Below are 12,168 nucleotides of genomic sequence, written 5' to 3'. Positions count from 1 at the left end.
GAGGGCGAACCGCCGCGGCCCGGCGGTTTTCAGCCCATCTTCTCTCTCCTTTATAAGCACAAGCTGCCCCTTCTTCTTCCTCTTCTTCGCATTCCTCTTCCTTCGCGCACGGTGCTTCTCGCCTCTGTGCCTCCGCCGCTCTTCGTCCGCCGTCGCTTGCACCAGCTCCGGCGCCCGGCGAACTCACGCCGTGCCTCCGCCGGACTTCGGCCGTGCAGGAGGCCCTAGCAGCAGTTCCACCGCGCCCGCTGCATTCACGCTTCTTCGCGAGCTTCTCCGCCTCGCCGTCGACGGAGCTCGTCGGCGACCGTAGGTCCGTTCCAGCACCGGCGAACATCTTCCTCTGCGACTGCGCCGCTCCAGGTTGGTACCAATCTTGCTTTGCTCGCTATTTGCTTGCTTTTCAGATCTTGGGTCTTCGGTGTTCTTATTTCCTCTTTTTTCTTTGGTTTTCTTCTTACTCGTAGATCTTCACGCGGGGTTCAAGTGTGGGATTTCTGTTTTTTCACCTTCCCATTCAATGTCCGACGAATCCTCCTCCGCATCTTCTTCTTCTTCCCCTTCCGTTAAACACCGTGATCAATCTCCCGGTGGATCCAACGCTCCAGATCCGATGGAGACCGATTCCGGCAACCAGCAAGGATCCGGTAGCCACCAAGAATCCGGTGGACCTCTAGAATCCGGTAGCTTTAGCCAAGCTTCCGGTAGCCAAGAAGCGAGTAGTTCTGGCGAAGCATCCGGTAGCTCCGGCCAATCATCCGGCGCTGAGCCTTCCCCAATCACCCGCGGAGCTGGATGGGCTCCGGTGTCACCGAGTATCGAGATCGATTGGTTATACCGGTCCCGACGGATTCCGGAAGGAGTTTCTTGCCGGATTCCTGACGACGAAATTGAACCGGACCCTGAGCCCGATGAATATGTTGTCTTTCTTGCTCACTTTGAGCGCGGCTTCGGCCTCCCTGCCTCCCCTTTTTTCCGGGAGTTCTTAAATTTCTACAAACTCCAACCTCATCATCTTCCTGGCAACGCCATCTTCTACCTCTCTTGCTACGCCACCTTCATGGAGGCCTATATCGGCATTCGTCCCACTCGTGAGACGTTTGCCCGCTTCTTTGCTCTTCGGATCAATTCCGTTCAGGGCAAGGATATTCCTAAACCCAACCCCCCGTTCAATGCGGGTCTTGCATCATCGGCTCCCGTCAAGGGAGCCCCTTTTTTAAGTTTTCCGGCCTCGAATCTTGCCGGTTGTGGCAAGGGACTTTCTTCTACGTGAAGAACAGCGGCCGCGCCGATCTTATCGATCTTCCTCCTTTCGAAGCGGGGCCTCCCGGCAGGACCAAGCTGGAGCTACAACCCGAAGTCGATCATCGCTGAAACCAGCCGGGTGGTACGCTTCTTGGCCTCTTTGAAGAAGGAGACCAACATCTGCTCGGATGATATCATCCGCACGTTTATCTCACGCCGGGTGCTTCCTCTGAAGCGCCGTGCGCATAGGATGAGCGAGATGTACGGCCCAGGCGATCCTACCAAGATCACGGGCCGTCCGCTTAGTAAGAAGGACGTTGTTCGCAAGGCTAAGCAGATTTGCCAAACTGCTATGCCATTTGACTGGGAATGGGGCCTCCTCCCCCTCAGCACCGATAACCCTCCGACCCAAGAAGTAAGGGATTATGCGACTGGGGTTGTTTTTGGCCGGTAGCTTTCTGCTCTTGCTAATCTTACTTTTTTCTTGTTTCAGGCCAAGGACCGCTTCCCCCTCATTGAAGCAGAGCGGCGTGGACCTTGCCAGCCTCGCGCCCTTGACTCCTTTGACCCGGATCCCTACATTTTCTGGAAGGATCTGAAGATGGGCAAGACTCCGGCAGCGCACCTTGGCCGGTCTCCGCCAAAGCCAACCGGGTCCGCTGACGACTTGACCACGCTTGAGGTATTTTCTTTTCCGGTTTCCTTTACCTTCCGTTATCGCTTTCCTGCGAATTGCTTCTTAGCCAAACTTAATTCATAGATCCATGAGCGCGTGCCGCCCCTGCGCGCCGAGGCCGGCTCCGAGTTTGTGGACAAGCTCATGGCCCAGGGCCAAAAGAACAAGCAGCCGGCATCTATGCCGGTGCCAGCCGAGCCCCTCCCTCCAAGCGCTTCCGGACCGAGCCCGTGGGGGAGAAGCAGGTGGGCATGCGTCGCTACGGGCGCAAAGCGATGCCAACCTCTTCCGGGTAAGTTACTCATTTTCCGGCTTGCCTCTTTTTTGCCAAGTTCTTTTTCCGGTTTCTCTTTTCCAACCGTCTTTCTCTCTTTTTCTCAGCCCTGCGCTCAAGCTTGGCCCAAGACAATCGGGCTGCGAAGACTCCGCAAGGACTTCAACCCCTCCTCCTCGCTCAAGCCCGGCACCACCTGGTGCCGGCTAACATCTCTGCCTCCCTTTCGGGGGCACAACAAGTCGGGGCGTGCGGCCCCTTCATCATCAGATCACCGCACGGAGGAGGATCCTTCCTTCCCTCCAGAGACCCAGGATACCGGCGCCAGCAACATCGGCGCCGGAGAAGAAAAAGCTGCCGGGCGGGCGGAGCCTCCAGCTCCTCCCGTCCTTGAAAAGACAACAACTTCCGCGCCGGAATCTTCCGCGCCGGAAGGTTCCAAACCGGGTGATGCGCCCAGCGCTCCCCAGTCTCCACGAACCATCCTCATGCCGCCGCCAGGTGCTCCTCGCGCCAAACCTCTCGGGGCCGCTCCTAGCGCGCCGCCGCCCAAGACCTCCAAGCTTATCAAGGGGAAGGCGACGGCCTCCAGCGCCCCTCCGGCGGCCGGCGGCCTGCTGGTGCTGCACGTCTCCAAGGCCGCCGGGGATACCGCCACGAAGGCCACCGGTCTTCTTGGCCGTATAAGTGAGTTCCAACGCCGAGGACGGGACTTGGGGCATCTACTGCCCTACGCCCAGAAGTGGAACGCCGCGGACATGACTCCGGCGACCCGCGGCTTGGGCAAGGACAGGCTGCCGGCACTGATCCGGTTGGGGACCGGTCGTCGAGGAGCACTTCATGCGGCTCCGCAGCGCCGTGAAAGAGCTTGACAGCGCGTGGTATGATGCCACGAACAACTTGATGGTACGTTTTTCTAACTTTTCTTAATTGCTACCGGTTTCCTTGCTTCCGGATTTGTTCTATCTTTTCTTTAGTTTTGTGCCGGTTTCTCTCTTGTCTATCTTCCCAGTCCCGAGTTTTGTGGTGAGAGCGCAGCTTTTAGCGCAAAACTTAACTTAAAATCTTAGCGCAAAACCGGCACTTGCCGATCCCGAGTTTCGGGTTAAGAACTTTGTTCTTAGCGCAAAACTTAGCTTAAAAACTTAGCGCAAAACCGGCACTTGCCGATCCCGAGTTTCGGGTTAAGAACCTTGTTCTTAGCGCAAAACTTAGCTTAAAAACTTAGCGCAAAACCGGCACTGCCGATCCCGAGTTTCGGGTTAAGAACCTTGTTCTTAGCGCAAAACTTAGCTTAAAAACTTAGCGCAAAACCGGCACTTGCCGATCCCGAGTTTCGGGTTAAGAACCTTGTTCTTAGCGCAAAACTTAGCTTAAAAACTTAGCGCAAAACCGGCACTTGCCAGATCCCGAGTTTCGGGTTAAGAACCTTGTTCTTAGCGCAAAACTTAGCTTAAAAACTTAGCGCAAAACCGGCCTTGCCGATCCCGAGTTTCGGGTTAAGAACTTTGTTCTTAGCGCAAAACTTTGCTAACTTCTTTTTCTTGAACAGCTCACGGCTGACGCTCGGAAGGCCCTCTTTGAGGAGCTCTTATGGGAGCATCGGGAGCTCGCTGAGGCACACGACAAGTGCCAAGGTAAATTTTTGTTCTGCCGGCATCTTTCATACCGGAAACCTTTTTCTTCCTAACATTCGCAATTTACTGCAACAGTGATCCCGGAAGCTTCCATTAACGCTCTCAAGGAGCAGCTCGCCACCGCCCAACGTATAACTTTTCTCCTTTCTCCTGTTAACTTGATTTTCTTCTCATGTTTATTAGCATAATCTTGTTAACATCTTCTTTTCCGGGTTGCAGTGGAGAAGGACCAGCTCATCCGGCAGCATAAGGAGGAGCTGGACGCCCTCAAGACCAGCCACCGGGAGCTCAAGACCCAGCTCATCCAAGCGGGGCTTGACCATGCCAAGGCCCTCGAAGCCGGCTGAAGGCGATGCAGCGGCCAAGATGGAGGAGGCTCTGGAGGACGCCGGTAATGCCAACGTGGTGCTGCTGGCTGAGCTGGAGGAGGCGGCCAAGGCCCGGAAGGGTGCTGAGGAGAAAGCCGCGCGGCTGGAGGAGGAGCAGAAAGAGTGCAACCAGCTGATCCTGCAGACTGACGCGCTTGCCTACCGTGAGTCCCTTTCCTTCGCGTACTTTGACTATTGCCTACGAGGCTTTTTTCCTCCGTTCCCATTTTCTTTTCGCTATCTTTTCTTCCGGTCTCTTTTTCTTCCGGATTCTTTTCCTTAGTCTTCTTCTTTCTTCGCACGAGCCTGTTTCCGGACTCCCAGAAGTATGCTGTCAAGAAGGTTGACGCGCGCCGCAAGGACCAAGGCCAAGCGGATCTTGTCGTGGCATGGACGCCCAATGACCATCTGGTCGCGCTCAACGCGCGGGTGTCCCATATGCGCGCCATAGATCGCAATTTATCTGACATTCCTGATGTAGCTACCCAGCTCTTCAGGACCCTGTGGCCTGGCGAAGAGGTGCCCGATACCTTCTCCCTTATCGGCGACCGTCTCAAGGGCGCCGGCAAGAGGATCCGCGAGTGGCGGTGCTCTGCTGCCCGCGGCTGGAGCGAGACGCTGCCCTCCGCGTCGCTTGTTCCTGGTACCGGAGCTCGACACTGGGTGCCCTCACCGGAGTGCGCGAAGGCGCGGAAACCGGTCGGACCCGATTCTCACCGCTAAGCGGCGGGATTGTGCGTACCATATCGCGGAGTACGCCGAGATGCGCACCTTCATCCCTCCCCCTCTGACGTTCAAGATTATCTTGATGAGGAAGAGGATGAAGCCGAGGAGGAGCCTCTTGACGATCGTTGAGTGCGGCGACGCTCCTCCGGAAGCCCTGCTGCTGATTACCTGTCTTACAATTTACCTTGCCGTCTTTGTTTGGCCTGCGTGGCTTAGAACAATGTTCCGTTAAATTCTGCCCCGGTATGCCGGGAGCTTATGATGTAAAACTTAAGTCTGCTTGTGGTTGCCGTACAACATTTTGTGCCGGTAAGTTATACCGGTGCTAATTATCTTATGTTTGCCTTAGCATTTTTGCGTTATGGTTTTGCTTTTATCCTGCCTTGCAAAGATTTCCAAATTGTTTACTGCATTCAATTTGATGCACACTTGGTTCTTTTGCCTTGGCTCTGCCTGCCTTCTGCGGGCGTTCTTTGGCGTATGAGCACAAGGTTCTTTCACCAAACAAGCATTTTCTTGAACTTAGAAATAACTTCGAAATTTTGCAAAAAACCGGGTTAACCGGGGTTAGTTAAATTTTCCGGATTGTTCTTTCCTGCTCTCTCTCTCCGCAGTTCATGTGCTTATCCCCTACCGGTTTATCTTGCTTGCCATGAAGCCGGTTTGCGGACAACAGCGAGTCGAAGACTCCGGTAGGGTTTAGCACACTACTAAACCGGAAAGAAAAAACGTTCAATAAGCAACCGGTAAACTGAAAAAATAGACAAGTTACATGCAATCTTATTGGGGTAGTCCCCGAGACTCATTCAATGTTCCGGCATCTTTTATTCATAGCATATAAGGTACAAAAAGGAACTTCTTACACCACCACTTCAAGAGTAGAAAGGACGCAACGAGCTACGTTCCATGGACGCTTGCTCTCCTCTCCGGACTTGTCCGCCTTTCCTTCTTTCCACTCCTGTGCATCAATTAGGTAGTATGCATCATTGTGAAGCACCTTGCTTACAATGAAGGGACCTTCCCAAGGTGGCAAGAGCTTATGCCGGCCTTCAGTGCGCTGCACTAGGCGAAGCACAAGATCTCCTTCCCGGAAAACTCTTGGATTAACTTTCCGGTCATGATAGCGTACGAGGTTTCTTTGGTAAATGGCTGTTCTTGCCAAAGCTAGCTCTCTTGCTTCTTCTAGCAAGTCCACATCATTTTCTCTGGCCTCTTTGACCTCTTGCTCAGTATAGAGCTGTACTCTTGGTGAATCATGGATGATGTCGGTTGGTATGACCGCTTCGCTCCATAAACCATGAAGAACGGAGTGTATCCGGTAGACCGGTTTGGAGTTGTTCTTATACTCCACGGCACTGATGGTATCTCATCAAGCCAACACCCTGGTGATTTTTCCACCGCGTCAATGAGTATGGGTTTGATACCGGAGAGTACCAAAGCATTCATTCTTTCCACTTGGCCGTTGCCTTGTGGGTGTGCCACCGAGCACAAATCCAACCGGATGTTCTTATCCTCACAAAACCTTTTGAACTCACCTTGAGCAAAGTTGGTTCCATTGTCGGTAATAATGCTTGTGCGGGTATCCATACCGCAAAATGACATCTTTTAAGAACTTCATCTGCTGTGTGCCCATCACATTTTGCGACGGGTTTCACTTCTACCCACTTGGTGAATTTATCCACCATAACCAAGATGTGGGTCATGCTGCTTCTTGCGGTCTTGAATGGGCCAACCATGTCAAGGCACCAAACAGCAAACGGCCATGTTAATGGTATTGTCTTTAAACCGGACGCTGAGGTATGATTTTGCTTGGCGTACCTCTGGCACCCGTTGCATTTTCTTACCAAATCCTCAGCGTTCCCCAAAGCAGTGGGCCAGTAAAACCCATGCCGGAATACTTTTGCTACCAGCGCCCTTGATGAGGCATGATGCCCACATTCTCCTTGGTGAATTTCCTCAAGCATTTCTTTCCCTTCCGGTTCCACACATCTTTGAAGGACACCGGTAACGCTTCTCTTGTACACTTCACCATTGATGAACGTATATGCCTTGGACCTTCTTTGGATTCTCCTTGATTCATTTTCGTCAGCCGGCAAGGTGCCGTTGATCAGGAATTCCTTAATAGGTTTAACCCGGGACGGAGTCTCCCGAACCGAGGAATACCGGTACGTCTATGTCCATGCTATCTACCAGCATTGTTTCTTCCGGTACCGGCGCGGCGGCGTTCGATCTTACCGGAACAGTCCCGAGCTTACCGAAACAGTTCCCGGGTTTCCTTCGTCGATATCCATTGGTACAATGTGTGACTCCGGTACGAAAATTGATTCCGACTCTGGACTTGGCTTGATTGATGGTACTCTCAGGTGTGCCAAGGCTATTCCGGGAGGAATTTCTTGTCGGGATGAGCCTATCTTGGACAAAGCATCCGCGGCTTCATTTTACGCACGCGGTACATGGTGAAATTCACAGCCTTCGAAGAAGCCGGCAATCTTTTGCACGTGAAACCGGTACGAGGCCATGTTGGCATCTTTTGCGTCCCGGTCCCAGAACAACTGCTGCACCACAAGGTCTGAATCTCCATAGCAAATGATCCGGTGTGCACCGATTTCTTTTGCGACTTTAAGCCCATGGATTAAGGCCTCATATTCAGCGACATTGTTTGATGCCCTGAAATGCACTTGTAAAACATACCGGAGATGATCTCCCCTTGGTGAGGTTAGCACTACGCCGGCACCTAGACCCTCCTTGAGCTTGGATCCATCAAAGTGCATCTTCCAGTATTCCGGTCTTTGATCCGGGGGCTTGTATTGCATTTCCGCCCAATCGACCAAAAAATCAGCTAAAGCTTGCGATTTGATGGCATCTCTTCTTTCGTACACCGGAACATATGGTGATATATGTATTGCCCATTTAGCAATCCTGCCGCTAGCGTCCTTGTTGCACATGATATCGGAGATGGGTGCTTCACTCACCACCTTCATAGGATGTTCCTCGAAGTAGTGCTTGAGCTTTGTGGCGGCCATAAACACGCCATAGGTCATTTTACGGAAGTGCGGGTAGTTTTGCTTTGAGAGGGAGAGCACCTCGCTCGGGTAGTATACCGGCCTGCGGGACGGTTTTCCTTCCTCTTCTCTTTCTACTACCACAACAACACTCACGACCCGGTTGGTTGCTGCTATGTATAACAACATCGGTTCTCTTTCCAACGGCGAAGCCAATATTGGCGCGGTAGCTAACATCGTTTTCAGCTCCTTGAACGCTGCGTACGCACTGAGGGTCCAGACGAACTTATCGGATTTTCTCATTAAAGCATACAACGGCAAGGCCTTTTCTCCTAACCTGCTTATGAACCGGCTTAGCGATGCTAAGCTTCCGGTAAACTTTTGTATGTCCTTCAGATCCTGCGGTACCGTCATTCTCTCAATTGCCCGGATCTTTACCGGATTGACCTCAATGCCTCGGCTTGAGACGAGGAAACCCAGCGACTTGCCGGCGGGGACACCGAAAGTACATTTTGCCGGATTGAGTTTCATCCGGAACCTTCTTAGGTTATCAAACGTTTGCCGGATATCATCGATTAGGGTATCTTTTACCTTAGTTTTTATCACGATGTCATCCACATACACCTGCACATTCTTTCCGATTTGATCAAACAAGCATTTTTGCATACGGCGCTGGTACGTTGCACCGGCGTTGCGCAAACCAAAGGCATAGTGATATAGCGGTAAGCCCCGTGCGGGGTAATGAACGCGAGTTTTATTTGATCTTCCTTTTTCAAGGGGATTTGGTGGAAACCGGAGTACGCATCCGGGAAAGACAACAACTCACACCCGGCGGTGGAATCAATCACTTGATCGATCCGCGGTAAAGGAAAAGGGTCTCTTGGGCAAGCCTTGTTGAGGTTGGTGTAGTCGATGCACATGCGCCACACCTTCGGAGCCTTTGCCTCCAGGTTCTCGTCCTTCTTCTTTTCAACCATCACCGGATTGGCTAGCCACTCAGTATGCGTGACTTCCACAATGAAACCGGCAACCAGCATCTTCGTCACCTCTTCTCCAATGATCTTCCTCCTATCTTCAGCGAACCGGCGCAATGGTTGTCGCACCGGCTTGGCATCCTTCCGAACGTTTAGAGAGTGCTCAGCCAGCTCCCTCGGAACACCTACCAAGTCATCGGTGAGACCGAGGCAAAGATATTCCGATTCTCACGGAGGAAGGCGACGAGCGCGCTTTCCTATGCCTCACGAGGCCGGCACCGATACTGAACGGTACGCTCAGGGAAAGCCGGGTCCAGCACGATGTCCTTTGTTTCTTTTGTCGGTTTGAACGCCGGAGCGCTCAGACTTGCACTCATTGCAGCTAAGCTCAACTGTGAGGACTGAGCCAGCGCAACTGCGGTTTGCATCCTTCTTTTTTCCTCCGCGATCACCAGCGATTCCGCTAGGTTCGATCCGGCAGATGCTGTTTCCGGCGAGATCTTGTAGTTTCCCACCACGGTCGAGAGGTCCACGAGGTGCCGGCATCTTCATCTTGAGATACGCCGTGTGGGTCGAGGCCATGAAGGCCGCCGGCGCCGGTCTCCCCGGCAAAGCATGGTACGGACTATCTAAGTCCACCACCTCAAACTCAAGGTTTTCAACCCGGCAATTGTCACGTCCTCCAAACGACACATCCACCGGACTTTTCCAACCGGTGCGCGGGACAAACCCGGAACGATTCCATGGAACGTCGTGTGCGTTGGCTGAAGCATGTTTTCTGTTATGCCCAGGGTATGCATGGTGTGCTTGTACATTATGTTTATGCTGCTCCCATTGTCTATCGGCACCTTGCTGAACTTGACGCGAGTCGTGGGCCCCTTCATGATTGGGTCCACCACGAGAGCGTAGCCACCCGGGTTCGGCATGATTTTAGGATGATCCCGGTATGACCATGAGAGTTCTGCTCGACCGGGGCATGTATTTTGGCACTGCCGGCATCACCGCGTTCACCTCCATGGAACGACGGCGCGAGGCTTTGCTTGTCTGTCGGCTCGGTTACGAACACGACACGGCACACATCTGGGTCCTTATAAACGTTCCGGCCCAAGGGTGTCGGTGGAGGTGGTTGGCCGTAGCCTTCTCCCACCTGATTGACTTGCTGATATTGCTTGCTGTTTCTTCGAGGGTGTACCGGTAAGGCGTTTGCCCCGGTAAGCGGTGGTGGTGGTGGTAGCTGCTGCTGTCGCGGCATGTCCGGTGGCGGCATCATTGCATTGCCTCCTTGCCCTTGGGTGTCTTTTACCGCCCCCTTTTGCATCAAGTACTTGGTCCAGGTACAATCTTTTGTCAAGTGGTTCGACGGGTGAGCCGGATTCGGCGTGTGCCACCGGCAAGGTTGATCCATGGCAGCTTCCATGGTGTACTTCGCGGGTTCTTGCCAGTTCTTTTACGGCCCCGGGGTTTCTTTTCGACCCTTGTTTCTTAGGACCAGCCCATGGCTGCGATCCGGTTCTTTGCCTCCGGCTGCCGGCGGCATCGAGTTTTCTGCACGGCAGCAACTTGCTGCGAGCCATACCTTCGATCCGGGAAATCTTCCCTCCTCTTGTTGTTCCGGTTGTCCCGGTACTGCTGTTGAGGCGGGTTTGATTGTTCCGGCTCGGCTTGTATCGCCGGTTGCATTGGGTCTCCCAACGCGTAGTTATCCGCCACACGCATCATCTCCGCCAACGTTGTTGGCATGTTCCTCTGCAGCCTTTGCCACAAAGGCGAACCTCGCCGGCATCCTTGGCTAAACCAAGCGATGGCATGCGCCTCTATCACCCCTTCACAAGAATTTCTGGTGGAGTTCCACCGGGTCAGGTAATCCCGGTCTGTTTCCTGCGGGCGCTGCACGCACAAAGCGAGCTGCTGAGGCCTGTTTGGCCTTCGTAGAGTCTTGCTGAAGTTGCTCACAAAAGCTTCCTCAAAATCCAACCAGCCATTTATGCTTCCTTCCGGCAAGTTGTTCAGCCGGATTCTTGCCGGTCCTACTAGGAACGTCGGCACAATTCTCACGGCCCAACGCCGGTTTCCTCCTCCGGCTATGACTCCTCCGCCACCAGCAACGTATACCGCGGTCACGTAATCCGCGAGCCAGTCTTCCGGCTTAGTGGTGCCATCGTATGTTTTGGTGTCACGGGGCAACTGAAAGTTGCGGACTGGTGGTGGTTCTTTCATGATCCTTGGGCCAAAGCATTTTGGACCCGGAGGACCCTCTGCCTCAATCATTTCAGACAGGTATACTCTGTCCAGACGGTGCCTCGCATCCCGTTCCGGTAAGTTTCTTTCTCCCAACCGCTCTCCCAAAGGTTTCCGGTAGCGGTGAGTCTTGTCGAATCGGCTTCATCGTAACGTTACGGTGCCGCGGCCCTTGCCTGCCGGTACCTTGGTGGAGGCATCTCTTCCTCATCATCATACGCTGCCCTTGCAGCCGGATAGTTTTGCCCGGTTTCATGTCTACCGGCATGATTGTTTCCGGCATAGCCTTCCTTGGCGTAGCCTCGCTCTGCCCCTTGGCTTTTTCTACCGGCATCGTGTTGCCCGGCTTTTTGTTTACCGGCAAGGACCGGATCGTACACAGTCATCTGCCGTGCGTTCACTTCTTTTTCTTTTCTTCGTCCGGATGGGGGACGAGGCCTGCCCATGGGACTTGCTTCCGGCATTCTTTGTTGAACGCGCGGATTTCGAGGCTATAGCCTTGTTCGGCTTAGCCAGCTGCTCGGCGTTCTGCTGCTCTACGGTATCTAGCAGCTCTCGACACGCTCTTGTTGTTTTGCCGAGCCTCTCCGGTAGCGAGTCACACGGATCTACGGCAGCCTTAGCAGCTTTTATGGTTTTATCCGGACTGCTTGTACTTAGGTTTCTCTACAATGCTAACGAGATGCGGAGGTACTCTTGCCGGTAAGAACTTCCTTACGCAAATCCTGATCTAGATTGCGAGCCTTAAGCCGGTTTTCCGGTATCCTAGCGGCATGAGCGCTAACAGAAGCAAAGCCATGGGCAGCGTTATACTCACGTACGGTTAGGTTCAGCTCGCGCTGCGCCCTGACGACGTCTTTGCCGCTCTCGAGTATCTTCTGGCGCTGCGCCTCCAGCTCCGCCTGAGCCGTTGCCGGGTCGATGTTCTGCGCGATGGGGGTTGCCAGCGCGTTCATCGCCGCTTGGAGAGGTGTTGCCGGTGGTGCGGAAGACGCTCCCGGCGCGCCGGTGTCGCGCTCCAGCGGTGG

Source organism: Lolium rigidum, chromosome 1 (genome assembly GCF_022539505.1).
Source record: "Lolium rigidum isolate FL_2022 chromosome 1, APGP_CSIRO_Lrig_0.1, whole genome shotgun sequence".
NCBI classification, from domain to species: domain Eukaryota; kingdom Viridiplantae; phylum Streptophyta; class Magnoliopsida; order Poales; family Poaceae; genus Lolium; species Lolium rigidum.
Note: the sequence above shows the minus strand (reverse complement) of the source record.